At 40.3% G+C, this 12801-nt stretch overlaps 4 non-coding genes across 4 annotated transcripts; all 4 read left to right on the plus strand.

Annotated features, from left to right (window-relative positions):
* The first annotated feature begins 2345 nt into the window (after nucleotides 1–2345).
* TRNAN-GUU (transfer RNA asparagine (anticodon GUU)) lies at nucleotides 2346–2419 on the plus strand. The gene has a single exon. It is a non-coding gene; the product is annotated as a tRNA-Asn (tRNA).
* Nucleotides 2420–5016: 2597 nt separating this feature from the next.
* Nucleotides 5017–5090, plus strand: TRNAN-GUU (transfer RNA asparagine (anticodon GUU)). Its single transcript has one exon. It is a non-coding gene; the product is annotated as a tRNA-Asn (tRNA).
* Nucleotides 5091–7687: 2597 nt separating this feature from the next.
* Nucleotides 7688–7761, plus strand: TRNAN-GUU (transfer RNA asparagine (anticodon GUU)). Its single transcript has one exon. It is a non-coding gene; the product is annotated as a tRNA-Asn (tRNA).
* Nucleotides 7762–12656: 4895 nt separating this feature from the next.
* TRNAN-GUU (transfer RNA asparagine (anticodon GUU)) lies at nucleotides 12657–12730 on the plus strand. The gene has a single exon. It is a non-coding gene; the product is annotated as a tRNA-Asn (tRNA).
* The last annotated feature ends 71 nt before the right edge of the window (nucleotides 12731–12801 follow it).

Genomic DNA, 12801 nt, shown 5'->3' on the forward strand with positions numbered 1-12801 from the left:
ACGGAGTTCACAATGTGAATTATGGCCTACAAATACAGTCGGGCAATTTTCTAGCAAACCATTTCTATGTATGTAGAGAACCAGACTGGGGGAGTAAAAAAAACTTACCTAGTTTGTAGAAAAAAGTTGTAATGCAGCACAATCCCAAGCAAAAAGATTGACCTTTTATGGTTTGGTTTGAATATAGAAAATGCTGAGAGGTCGCGAATCTCCTTCTGGTCCTTTGGCACGAGTTGTACTGGGATTTAGGATTTTGACTAGTGTTTTTGATCCGAGACACGTTTGCTGTTGACAGAAAAGTTCAGTTGATATGCAATGATGAAGTTTATAAATCACAACTATTTAGCAGAGGTTGGTTTCGATCCATCGACCGCTGGGTTTCACAATGTGAATTATGGCCTACAAATACAGTCGGGCAATTTTCTAGCAAACCATTTCTATGTATGTAGAGAACCAGACTGGGGGAGTAAAAAAAACTTACCTAGTTTGTAGAAAAAAGTTGTAATGCAGCACAATCCCAAGCAAAAAGATTGACCTTTTATGGTTTGGTTTGAATATAGAAAATGCTGAGAGGTCGCGAATCTCCTTCTGGTCCTTTGGCACGAGTTGTACTGGGATTTAGGATTTTGACTAGTGTTTTTGATCCGAGACACGTTTGCTGTTGACAGAAAAGTTCAGTTGATATGCAATGATGAAGTTTATAAATCACAACTATTTAGCAGAGGTTGGTTTCGATCCATCGACCGCTGGGTTTCACAATGTGAATTATGGCCTACAAATACAGTCGGGCAATTTTCTAGCAAACCATTTCTATGTATGTAGAGAACCAGACTGGGGGAGTAAAAAAAACTTACCTAGTTTGTAGAAAAAAGTTGTAATGCAGCACAATCCCAAGCAAAAAGATTGACCTTTTATGGTTTGGTTTGAATATAGAAAATGCTGAGAGGTCGCGAATCTCCTTCTGGTCCTTTGGCACGAGTTGTACTGGGATTTAGGATTTTGACTAGTGTTTTTGATCCGAGACACGTTTGCTGTTGACAGAAAAGTTCAGTTGATATGCAATGATGAAGTTTATAAAACACAACTATTTAGCAGAGGTTGGTTTCGATCCATCGACCGCTGGGTTTCACAATGTGAATTATGGCCTACAAATACAGTCGGGCAATTTTCTAGCAAACCATTTCTATGTATGTAGAGAACCAGACTGGGGGAGTAAAAAAAACTTACCTAGTTTGTAGAAAAAAGTTGTAATGCAGCACAATCCCAAGCAAAAAGATTGACCTTTTATGGTTTGGTTTGAATATAGAAAATGCTGAGAGGTCGCGAATCTCCTTCTGGTCCTTTGGCACGAGTTGTACTGGGATTTAGGATTTTGACTAGTGTTTTTGATCCGAGACACGTTTGCTGTTGACAGAAAAGTTCAGTTGATATGCAATGATGAAGTTTATAAAACACAACTATTTAGCAGAGGTTGGTTTCGATCCATCGACCGCTGGGTTTCACAATGTGAATTATGGCCTACAAATACAGTCGAGCAATTTTCTAGTAAACCATTTCTCTGTATATAGAGAACCAAACTGGGGGAATGAAAAAAAACTTACCTAGTTTGTAGAAAAAAGTTGTAATGCAGCACAATCCCAAGCGAAAAGATTGATCTTTTATGGTTTGGTTTGAATATAGAAAATGCTGAGAGGTCGCGAATCTCCTTCTGGTCCTTTGGCACGAGTTGTACTGGGATTTAGGATTTTGACTAGTGTTTTTGATCCGAGACACGTTTGCTGTTGACAGAAAAGTTCAGTTGATATGCAATGATGAAGTTTATAAAACACAACTATTTAGAAGAGGTTGGTTTCAATCCATTGACCGCTGGGTTTCACAATGTGAATTATGGCCTACAAATACAGTCGTGCAATTTTCTAGTAAACCATTTCTCTGTATATAGAGAACCAAACTGGGGGAATGAAAAAAAACTTACCTAGTTTGTAGAAAAAAGTTGTAATGCAGCACAATTTAGCAGAGGATGGTTTTGATCCATCGACCTCTGGGTTATGGGCCCAGCACGCTTCCGCTGCGCCACTCTGCTTGTGTTAACAGATGTACAGAGTAAAATTCTAATGACTGTTTGTGTTCATGTCGATGACATGTAAATTTTCAGCCATTACATATTTGTTGGCGACTAGAGTACTCCTGGGGTTCTGCAATTGTTTCTTTGTTTTTTTTTGCTTTCTTGTGTCATATTATTGTTGAAAATCATTAGAGGAAATGGTGTCTGACCATTGTTTAAGGTTCCGGTTAAAACTGGTGGGTGCGTCCGGCTGTTAGACGAAAGTTCGGCAGGCGTTTGTGTCTCTGTGGCGCAATCGGTTAGCGCGTTCGGCTGTTAACCGAAAGGTTGGTGGTTCGAGTCCACCCAGGGACGTTGGTTCCTTTTGCTTGGGTAGCATGCTACAGTTGAAGACGTTTTCACATTGGTGCTCAGCATCTCCATAAAGTAAAAGCACTGTTGCTGCCTAAGATTTGAATTCACAAGGCAAACTGGAGAAAAAACTTTCCGGTTGTGTTTCTGTCTACATGTCCAGAAAGAGCATAGCTGTCTGGTATTTGCCAGAAGGTTGAAAACATCTGATAGAATACACAAAACTTCCTTCGAGCCGGAATTGAACCAGCGACCTAAGGATTGCTAATTTAGATCTACAGTCCTCCGCTCTACCAGCTGAGCTATCGAAGGCTTGATTTAGCCATTGTTGAAAGTCTTCAAGGTTTGGACGTGTGTGCCACGAGCAGGTGGCATAAACAATTCACTCGGCCAACTGAAAAAGGAATCCAAAGATTGTATTGGAGAATGCGGGCATCGATCCCGCTACCTCTCGCATGCTAAGTGAGCGCTCTACCACTTGAGCTAATCCCCCATGCCCGACGAACGCCATTATCAGTTTCACGCCACACCATGTCACAGTTTACTTATAGTCAAATGTGCCATTGAGTGCTTTTTTTTTTTTTTTTTTTAAGTACAGATTCCTTTCTCCCATATTTGAAGAACATCTACGGAGTTCACAATGTGAATTATGGCCTACAAATACAGTCGGGCAATTTTCTAGCAAACCATTTCTATGTATGTAGAGAACCAGACTGGGGGAGTAAAAAAAACTTACCTAGTTTGTAGAAAAAAGTTGTAATGCAGCACAATCCCAAGCAAAAAGATTGACCTTTTATGGTTTGGTTTGAATATAGAAAATGCTGAGAGGTCGCGAATCTCCTTCTGGTCCTTTGGCACGAGTTGTACTGGGATTTAGGATTTTGACTAGTGTTTTTGATCCGAGACACGTTTGCTGTTGACAGAAAAGTTCAGTTGATATGCAATGATGAAGTTTATAAATCACAACTATTTAGCAGAGGTTGGTTTCGATCCATCGACCGCTGGGTTTCACAATGTGAATTATGGCCTACAAATACAGTCGGGCAATTTTCTAGCAAACCATTTCTATGTATGTAGAGAACCAGACTGGGGGAGTAAAAAAAACTTACCTAGTTTGTAGAAAAAAGTTGTAATGCAGCACAATCCCAAGCAAAAAGATTGACCTTTTATGGTTTGGTTTGAATATAGAAAATGCTGAGAGGTCGCGAATCTCCTTCTGGTCCTTTGGCACGAGTTGTACTGGGATTTAGGATTTTGACTAGTGTTTTTGATCCGAGACACGTTTGCTGTTGACAGAAAAGTTCAGTTGATATGCAATGATGAAGTTTATAAATCACAACTATTTAGCAGAGGTTGGTTTCGATCCATCGACCGCTGGGTTTCACAATGTGAATTATGGCCTACAAATACAGTCGGGCAATTTTCTAGCAAACCATTTCTATGTATGTAGAGAACCAGACTGGGGGAGTAAAAAAAACTTACCTAGTTTGTAGAAAAAAGTTGTAATGCAGCACAATCCCAAGCAAAAAGATTGACCTTTTATGGTTTGGTTTGAATATAGAAAATGCTGAGAGGTCGCGAATCTCCTTCTGGTCCTTTGGCACGAGTTGTACTGGGATTTAGGATTTTGACTAGTGTTTTTGATCCGAGACACGTTTGCTGTTGACAGAAAAGTTCAGTTGATATGCAATGATGAAGTTTATAAAACACAACTATTTAGCAGAGGTTGGTTTCGATCCATCGACCGCTGGGTTTCACAATGTGAATTATGGCCTACAAATACAGTCGAGCAATTTTCTAGTAAACCATTTCTCTGTATATAGAGAACCAAACTGGGGGAATGAAAAAAAACTTACCTAGTTTGTAGAAAAAAGTTGTAATGCAGCACAATCCCAAGCGAAAAGATTGATCTTTTATGGTTTGGTTTGAATATAGAAAATGCTGAGAGGTCGCGAATCTCCTTCTGGTCCTTTGGCACGAGTTGTACTGGGATTTAGGATTTTGACTAGTGTTTTTGATCCGAGACACGTTTGCTGTTGACAGAAAAGTTCAGTTGATATGCAATGATGAAGTTTATAAAACACAACTATTTAGAAGAGGTTGGTTTCAATCCATTGACCGCTGGGTTTCACAATGTGAATTATGGCCTACAAATACAGTCGTGCAATTTTCTAGTAAACCATTTCTCTGTATATAGAGAACCAAACTGGGGGAATGAAAAAAAACTTACCTAGTTTGTAGAAAAAAGTTGTAATGCAGCACAATTTAGCAGAGGATGGTTTTGATCCATCGACCTCTGGGTTATGGGCCCAGCACGCTTCCGCTGCGCCACTCTGCTTGTGTTAACAGATGTACAGAGTAAAATTCTAATGACTGTTTGTGTTCATGTCGATGACATGTAAATTTTCAGCCATTACATATTTGTTGGCGACTAGAGTACTCCTGGGGTTCTGCAATTGTTTCTTTGTTTTTTTTTGCTTTCTTGTGTCATATTATTGTTGAAAATCATTAGAGGAAATGGTGTCTGACCATTGTTTAAGGTTCCGGTTAAAACTGGTGGGTGCGTCCGGCTGTTAGACGAAAGTTCGGCAGGTGTTTGTGTCTCTGTGGCGCAATCGGTTAGCGCGTTCGGCTGTTAACCGAAAGGTTGGTGGTTCGAGTCCACCCAGGGACGTTGGTTTCTTTTGCTTGGGTAGCATGCTACAGTTGAAGACGTTTTCACATTGGTGCTCAGCATCTCCATAAAGTAAAAGCACTGTTGCTGCCTAAGATTTGAATTCACAAGGCAAACTGGAGAAAAAACTTTCCGGTTGTGTTTCTGTCTACATGTCCAGAAAGAGCATAGCTGTCTGGTATTTGCCAGAAGGTTGAAAACATCTGATAGAATACACAAAACTTCCTTCGAGCCGGAATTGAACCAGCGACCTAAGGATTGCTAATTTAGATCTACAGTCCTCCGCTCTACCAGCTGAGCTATCGAAGGCTTGATTTAGCCATTGTTGAAAGTCTTCAAGGTTTGGACGTGTGTGCCACGAGCAGGTGGCATAAACAATTCACTCGGCCAACTGAAAAAGGAATCCAAAGATTGTATTGGAGAATGCGGGCATCGATCCCGCTACCTCTCGCATGCTAAGCGAGCGCTCTACCACTTGAGCTAATCCCCCATGCCCGACGAACGCCATTATCAGTTTCACGCCACACCATGTCACAGTTTACTTATAGTCAAATGTGCCATTGAGTGCTTTTTTTTTTTTTTTTTTTAAGTACAGATTCCTTTCTCCCATATTTGAAGAACATCTACGGAGTTCACAATGTGAATTATGGCCTACAAATACAGTCGGGCAATTTTCTAGCAAACCATTTCTATGTATGTAGAGAACCAGACTGGGGGAGTAAAAAAAACTTACCTAGTTTGTAGAAAAAAGTTGTAATGCAGCACAATCCCAAGCAAAAAGATTGACCTTTTATGGTTTGGTTTGAATATAGAAAATGCTGAGAGGTCGCGAATCTCCTTCTGGTCCTTTGGCACGAGTTGTACTGGGATTTAGGATTTTGACTAGTGTTTTTGATCCGAGACACGTTTGCTGTTGACAGAAAAGTTCAGTTGATATGCAATGATGAAGTTTATAAATCACAACTATTTAGCAGAGGTTGGTTTCGATCCATCGACCGCTGGGTTTCACAATGTGAATTATGGCCTACAAATACAGTCGGGCAATTTTCTAGCAAACCATTTCTATGTATGTAGAGAACCAGACTGGGGGAGTAAAAAAAACTTACCTAGTTTGTAGAAAAAAGTTGTAATGCAGCACAATCCCAAGCAAAAAGATTGACCTTTTATGGTTTGGTTTGAATATAGAAAATGCTGAGAGGTCGCGAATCTCCTTCTGGTCCTTTGGCACGAGTTGTACTGGGATTTAGGATTTTGACTAGTGTTTTTGATCCGAGACACGTTTGCTGTTGACAGAAAAGTTCAGTTGATATGCAATGATGAAGTTTATAAATCACAACTATTTAGCAGAGGTTGGTTTCGATCCATCGACCGCTGGGTTTCACAATGTGAATTATGGCCTACAAATACAGTCGGGCAATTTTCTAGCAAACCATTTCTATGTATGTAGAGAACCAGACTGGGGGAGTAAAAAAAACTTACCTAGTTTGTAGAAAAAAGTTGTAATGCAGCACAATCCCAAGCAAAAAGATTGACCTTTTATGGTTTGGTTTGAATATAGAAAATGCTGAGAGGTCGCGAATCTCCTTCTGGTCCTTTGGCACGAGTTGTACTGGGATTTAGGATTTTGACTAGTGTTTTTGATCCGAGACACGTTTGCTGTTGACAGAAAAGTTCAGTTGATATGCAATGATGAAGTTTATAAAACACAACTATTTAGCAGAGGTTGGTTTCGATCCATCGACCGCTGGGTTTCACAATGTGAATTATGGCCTACAAATACAGTCGAGCAATTTTCTAGTAAACCATTTCTCTGTATATAGAGAACCAAACTGGGGGAATGAAAAAAAACTTACCTAGTTTGTAGAAAAAAGTTGTAATGCAGCACAATCCCAAGCGAAAAGATTGATCTTTTATGGTTTGGTTTGAATATAGAAAATGCTGAGAGGTCGCGAATCTCCTTCTGGTCCTTTGGCACGAGTTGTACTGGGATTTAGGATTTTGACTAGTGTTTTTGATCCGAGACACGTTTGCTGTTGACAGAAAAGTTCAGTTGATATGCAATGATGAAGTTTATAAAACACAACTATTTAGAAGAGGTTGGTTTCAATCCATTGACCGCTGGGTTTCACAATGTGAATTATGGCCTACAAATACAGTCGTGCAATTTTCTAGTAAACCATTTCTCTGTATATAGAGAACCAAACTGGGGGAATGAAAAAAAACTTACCTAGTTTGTAGAAAAAAGTTGTAATGCAGCACAATTTAGCAGAGGATGGTTTCGATCCATCGACCTCTGGGTTATGGGCCCAGCACGCTTCCGCTGCGCCACTCTGCTTGTGTTAACAGATGTACAGAGTAAAATTCTAATGACTGTTTGTGTTCATGTCGATGACATGTAAATTTTCAGCCATTACATATTTGTTGGCGACTAGAGTACTCCTGGGGTTCTGCAATTGTTTCTTTGTTTTTTTTTGCTTTCTTGTGTCATATTATTGTTGAAAATCATTAGAGGAAATGGTGTCTGACCATTGTTTAAGGTTCCGGTTAAAACTGGTGGGTGCGTCCGGCTGTTAGACGAAAGTTCGGCAGGTGTTTGTGTCTCTGTGGCGCAATCGGTTAGCGCGTTCGGCTGTTAACCGAAAGGTTGGTGGTTCGAGTCCACCCAGGGACGTTGGTTCCTTTTGCTTGGGTAGCATGCTACAGTTGAAGACGTTTTCACATTGGTGCTCAGCATCTCCATAAAGTAAAAGCACTGTTGCTGCCTAAGATTTGAATTCACAAGGCAAACTGGAGAAAAAACTTTCCGGTTGTGTTTCTGTCTACATGTCCAGAAAGAGCATAGCTGTCTGGTATTTGCCAGAAGGTTGAAAACATCTGATAGAATACACAAAACTTCCTTCGAGCCGGAATTGAACCAGCGACCTAAGGATTGCTAATTTAGATCTACAGTCCTCCGCTCTACCAGCTGAGCTATCGAAGGCTTGATTTAGCCATTGTTGAAAGTCTTCAAGGTTTGGACGTGTGTGCCACGAGCAGGTGGCATAAACAATTCACTCGGCCAACTGAAAAAGGAATCCAAAGATTGTATTGGAGAATGCGGGCATCGATCCCGCTACCTCTCGCATGCTAAGCGAGCGCTCTACCACTTGAGCTAATCCCCCATGCCCGACGAACGCCATTATCAGTTTCACGCCACACCATGTCACAGTTTACTTATAGTCAAATGTGCCATTGAGTGCTTTTTTTTTTTTTTTTTTTAAGTACAGATTCCTTTCTCCCATATTTGAAGAACATCTACGGAGTTCACAATGTGAATTATGGCCTACAAATACAGTCGGGCAATTTTCTAGCAAACCATTTCTATGTATGTAGAGAACCAGACTGGGGGAGTAAAAAAAACTTACCTAGTTTGTAGAAAAAAGTTGTAATGCAGCACAATCCCAAGCAAAAAGATTGACCTTTTATGGTTTGGTTTGAATATAGAAAATGCTGAGAGGTCGCGAATCTCCTTCTGGTCCTTTGGCACGAGTTGTACTGGGATTTAGGATTTTGACTAGTGTTTTTGATCCGAGACACGTTTGCTGTTGACAGAAAAGTTCAGTTGATATGCAATGATGAAGTTTATAAATCACAACTATTTAGCAGAGGTTGGTTTCGATCCATCGACCGCTGGGTTTCACAATGTGAATTATGGCCTACAAATACAGTCGGGCAATTTTCTAGCAAACCATTTCTATGTATGTAGAGAACCAGACTGGGGGAGTAAAAAAAACTTACCTAGTTTGTAGAAAAAAGTTGTAATGCAGCACAATCCCAAGCAAAAAGATTGACCTTTTATGGTTTGGTTTGAATATAGAAAATGCTGAGAGGTCGCGAATCTCCTTCTGGTCCTTTGGCACGAGTTGTACTGGGATTTAGGATTTTGACTAGTGTTTTTGATCCGAGACACGTTTGCTGTTGACAGAAAAGTTCAGTTGATATGCAATGATGAAGTTTATAAAACACAACTATTTAGCAGAGGTTGGTTTCGATCCATCGACCGCTGGGTTTCACAATGTGAATTATGGCCTACAAATACAGTCGGGCAATTTTCTAGCAAACCATTTCTATGTATGTAGAGAACCAGACTGGGGGAGTAAAAAAAACTTACCTAGTTTGTAGAAAAAAGTTGTAATGCAGCACAATCCCAAGCAAAAAGATTGACCTTTTATGGTTTGGTTTGAATATAGAAAATGCTGAGAGGTCGCGAATCTCCTTCTGGTCCTTTGGCACGAGTTGTACTGGGATTTAGGATTTTGACTAGTGTTTTTGATCCGAGACACGTTTGCTGTTGACAGAAAAGTTCAGTTGATATGCAATGATGAAGTTTATAAAACACAACTATTTAGCAGAGGTTGGTTTCGATCCATCGACCGCTGGGTTTCACAATGTGAATTATGGCCTACAAATACAGTCGAGCAATTTTCTAGTAAACCATTTCTCTGTATATAGAGAACCAAACTGGGGGAATGAAAAAAAACTTACCTAGTTTGTAGAAAAAAGTTGTAATGCAGCACAATCCCAAGCGAAAAGATTGATCTTTTATGGTTTGGTTTGAATATAGAAAATGCTGAGAGGTCGCGAATCTCCTTCTGGTCCTTTGGCACGAGTTGTACTGGGATTTAGGATTTTGACTAGTGTTTTTGATCCGAGACACGTTTGCTGTTGACAGAAAAGTTCAGTTGATATGCAATGATGAAGTTTATAAAACACAACTATTTAGAAGAGGTTGGTTTCAATCCATTGACCGCTGGGTTTCACAATGTGAATTATGGCCTACAAATACAGTCGTGCAATTTTCTAGTAAACCATTTCTCTGTATATAGAGAACCAAACTGGGGGAATGAAAAAAAACTTACCTAGTTTGTAGAAAAAAGTTGTAATGCAGCACAATTTAGCAGAGGATGGTTTTGATCCATCGACCTCTGGGTTATGGGCCCAGCACGCTTCCGCTGCGCCACTCTGCTTGTGTTAACAGATGTACAGAGTAAAATTCTAATGACTGTTTGTGTTCATGTCGATGACATGTAAATTTTCAGCCATTACATATTTGTTGGCGACTAGAGTACTCCTGGGGTTCTGCAATTGTTTCTTTGTTTTTTTTTGCTTTCTTGTGTCATATTATTGTTGAAAATCATTAGAGGAAATGGTGTCTGACCATTGTTTAAGGTTCCGGTTAAAACTGGTGGGTGCGTCCGGCTGTTAGACGAAAGTTCGGCAGGCTTTTGTGTCTCTGTGGCGCAATCGGTTAGCGCGTTCGGCTGTTAACCGAAAGGTTGGTGGTTTGAGTCCACCCAGGGACGTTGGTTCCTTTTGCTTGGGTAGCATGCTACAGTTGAAGACGTTTTCACATTGGTGCTCAGCATCTCCATAAAGTAAAAGCACTGTTGCTGCCTAAGATTTGAATTCACAAGGCAAACTGGAGAAAAAACTTTCCGGTTGTGTTTCTGTCTACATGTCCAGAAAGAGCATAGCTGTCTGGTATTTGCCAGAAGGTTGAAAACATCTGATAGAATACACAAAACTTCCTTCGAGCTGGAATTGAACCAGCGACCTAAGGATTGCTAATTTAGATCTACAGTCCTCCGCTCTACCAGCTGAGCTATCGAAGGCTTGATTTAGCCATTGTTGAAAGTCTTCAAGGTTTGGACGTGTGTGCCACGAGCAGGTGGCATAAACAATTCACTCGGCCAACTGAAAAAGGAATCCAAAGATTGTATTGGAGAATGCGGGCATCGATCCCGCTACCTCTCGCATGCTAAGCGAGCGCTCTACCACTTGAGCTAATCCCCCATGCCCGACGAACGCCATTATCAGTTTCACGCCACACCATGTCACAGTTTACTTATAGTCAAATGTGCCATTGAGTGCTTTTTTTTTTTTTTTTTTTAAGTACAGATTCCTTTCTCCCATATTTGAAGAACATCTACGGAGTTCACAATGTGAATTATGGCCTACAAATACAGTCGGGCAATTTTCTAGCAAACCATTTCTATGTATGTAGAGAACCAGACTGGGGGAGTAAAAAAAACTTACCTAGTTTGTAGAAAAAAGTTGTAATGCAGCACAATCCCAAGCAAAAAGATTGACCTTTTATGGTTTGGTTTGAATATAGAAAATGCTGAGAGGTCGCGAATCTCCTTCTGGTCCTTTGGCACGAGTTGTACTGGGATTTAGGATTTTGACTAGTGTTTTTGATCCGAGACACGTTTGCTGTTGACAGAAAAGTTCAGTTGATATGCAATGATGAAGTTTATAAATCACAACTATTTAGCAGAGGTTGGTTTCGATCCATCGACCGCTGGGTTTCACAATGTGAATTATGGCCTACAAATACAGTCGGGCAATTTTCTAGCAAACCATTTCTATGTATGTAGAGAACCAGACTGGGGGAGTAAAAAAAACTTACCTAGTTTGTAGAAAAAAGTTGTAATGCAGCACAATCCCAAGCAAAAAGATTGACCTTTTATGGTTTGGTTTGAATATAGAAAATGCTGAGAGGTCGCGAATCTCCTTCTGGTCCTTTGGCACGAGTTGTACTGGGATTTAGGATTTTGACTAGTGTTTTTGATCCGAGACACGTTTGCTGTTGACAGAAAAGTTCAGTTGATATGCAATGATGAAGTTTATAAAACACAACTATTTAGCAGAGGTTGGTTTCGATCCATCGACCGCTGGGTTTCACAATGTGAATTATGGCCTACAAATACAGTCGAGCAATTTTCTAGTAAACCATTTCTCTGTATATAGAGAACCAAACTGGGGGAATGAAAAAAAACTTACCTAGTTTGTAGAAAAAAGTTGTAATGCAGCACAATCCCAAGCGAAAAGATTGATCTTTTATGGTTTGGTTTGAATATAGAAAATGCTGAGAGGTCGCGAATCTCCTTCTGGTCCTTTGGCACGAGTTGTACTGGGATTTAGGATTTTGACTAGTGTTTTTGATCCGAGACACGTTTGCTGTTGACAGAAAAGTTCAGTTGATATGCAATGATGAAGTTTATAAAACACAACTATTTAGAAGAGGTTGGTTTCAATCCATTGACCGCTGGGTTTCACAATGTGAATTATGGCCTACAAATACAGTCGTGCAATTTTCTAGTAAACCATTTCTCTGTATATAGAGAACCAAACTGGGGGAATGAAAAAAAACTTACCTAGTTTGTAGAAAAAAGTTGTAATGCAGCACAATTTAGCAGAGGATGGTTTCGATCCATCGACCTCTGGGTTATGGGCCCAGCACGCTTCCGCTGCGCCACTCTGCTTGTGTTAACAGATGTACAGAGTAAAATTCTAATGACTGTTTGTGTTCATGTCGATGACATGTAAATTTTCAGCCATTACATATTTGTTGGCGACTAGAGTACTCCTGGGGTTCTGCAATTGTTTCTTTGTTTTTTTTTGCTTTCTTGTGTCATATTATTGTTGAAAATCATTAGAGGAAATGGTGTCTGACCATTGTTTAAGGTTCCGGTTAAAACTGGTGGGTGCGTCCGGCTGTTAGACGAAAGTTCGGCAGGTGTTTGTGTCTCTGTGGCGCAATCGGTTAGCGCGTTCGGCTGTTAACCGAAAGGTTGGTGGTTCGAGTCCACCCAGGGACGTTGGTTCCTTTTGCTTGGGTAGCATGCTACAGTTGAAGACGTTTTCACATTGGTGCTCAGCATCTCCATAA

This window comes from Dendrobates tinctorius, unplaced genomic scaffold, assembly GCF_039654945.1.
Source record: "Dendrobates tinctorius isolate UK_male_01 unplaced genomic scaffold, ASM3965494v1 ptg000251l, whole genome shotgun sequence".
NCBI classification, from domain to species: domain Eukaryota; kingdom Metazoa; phylum Chordata; class Amphibia; order Anura; family Dendrobatidae; genus Dendrobates; species Dendrobates tinctorius.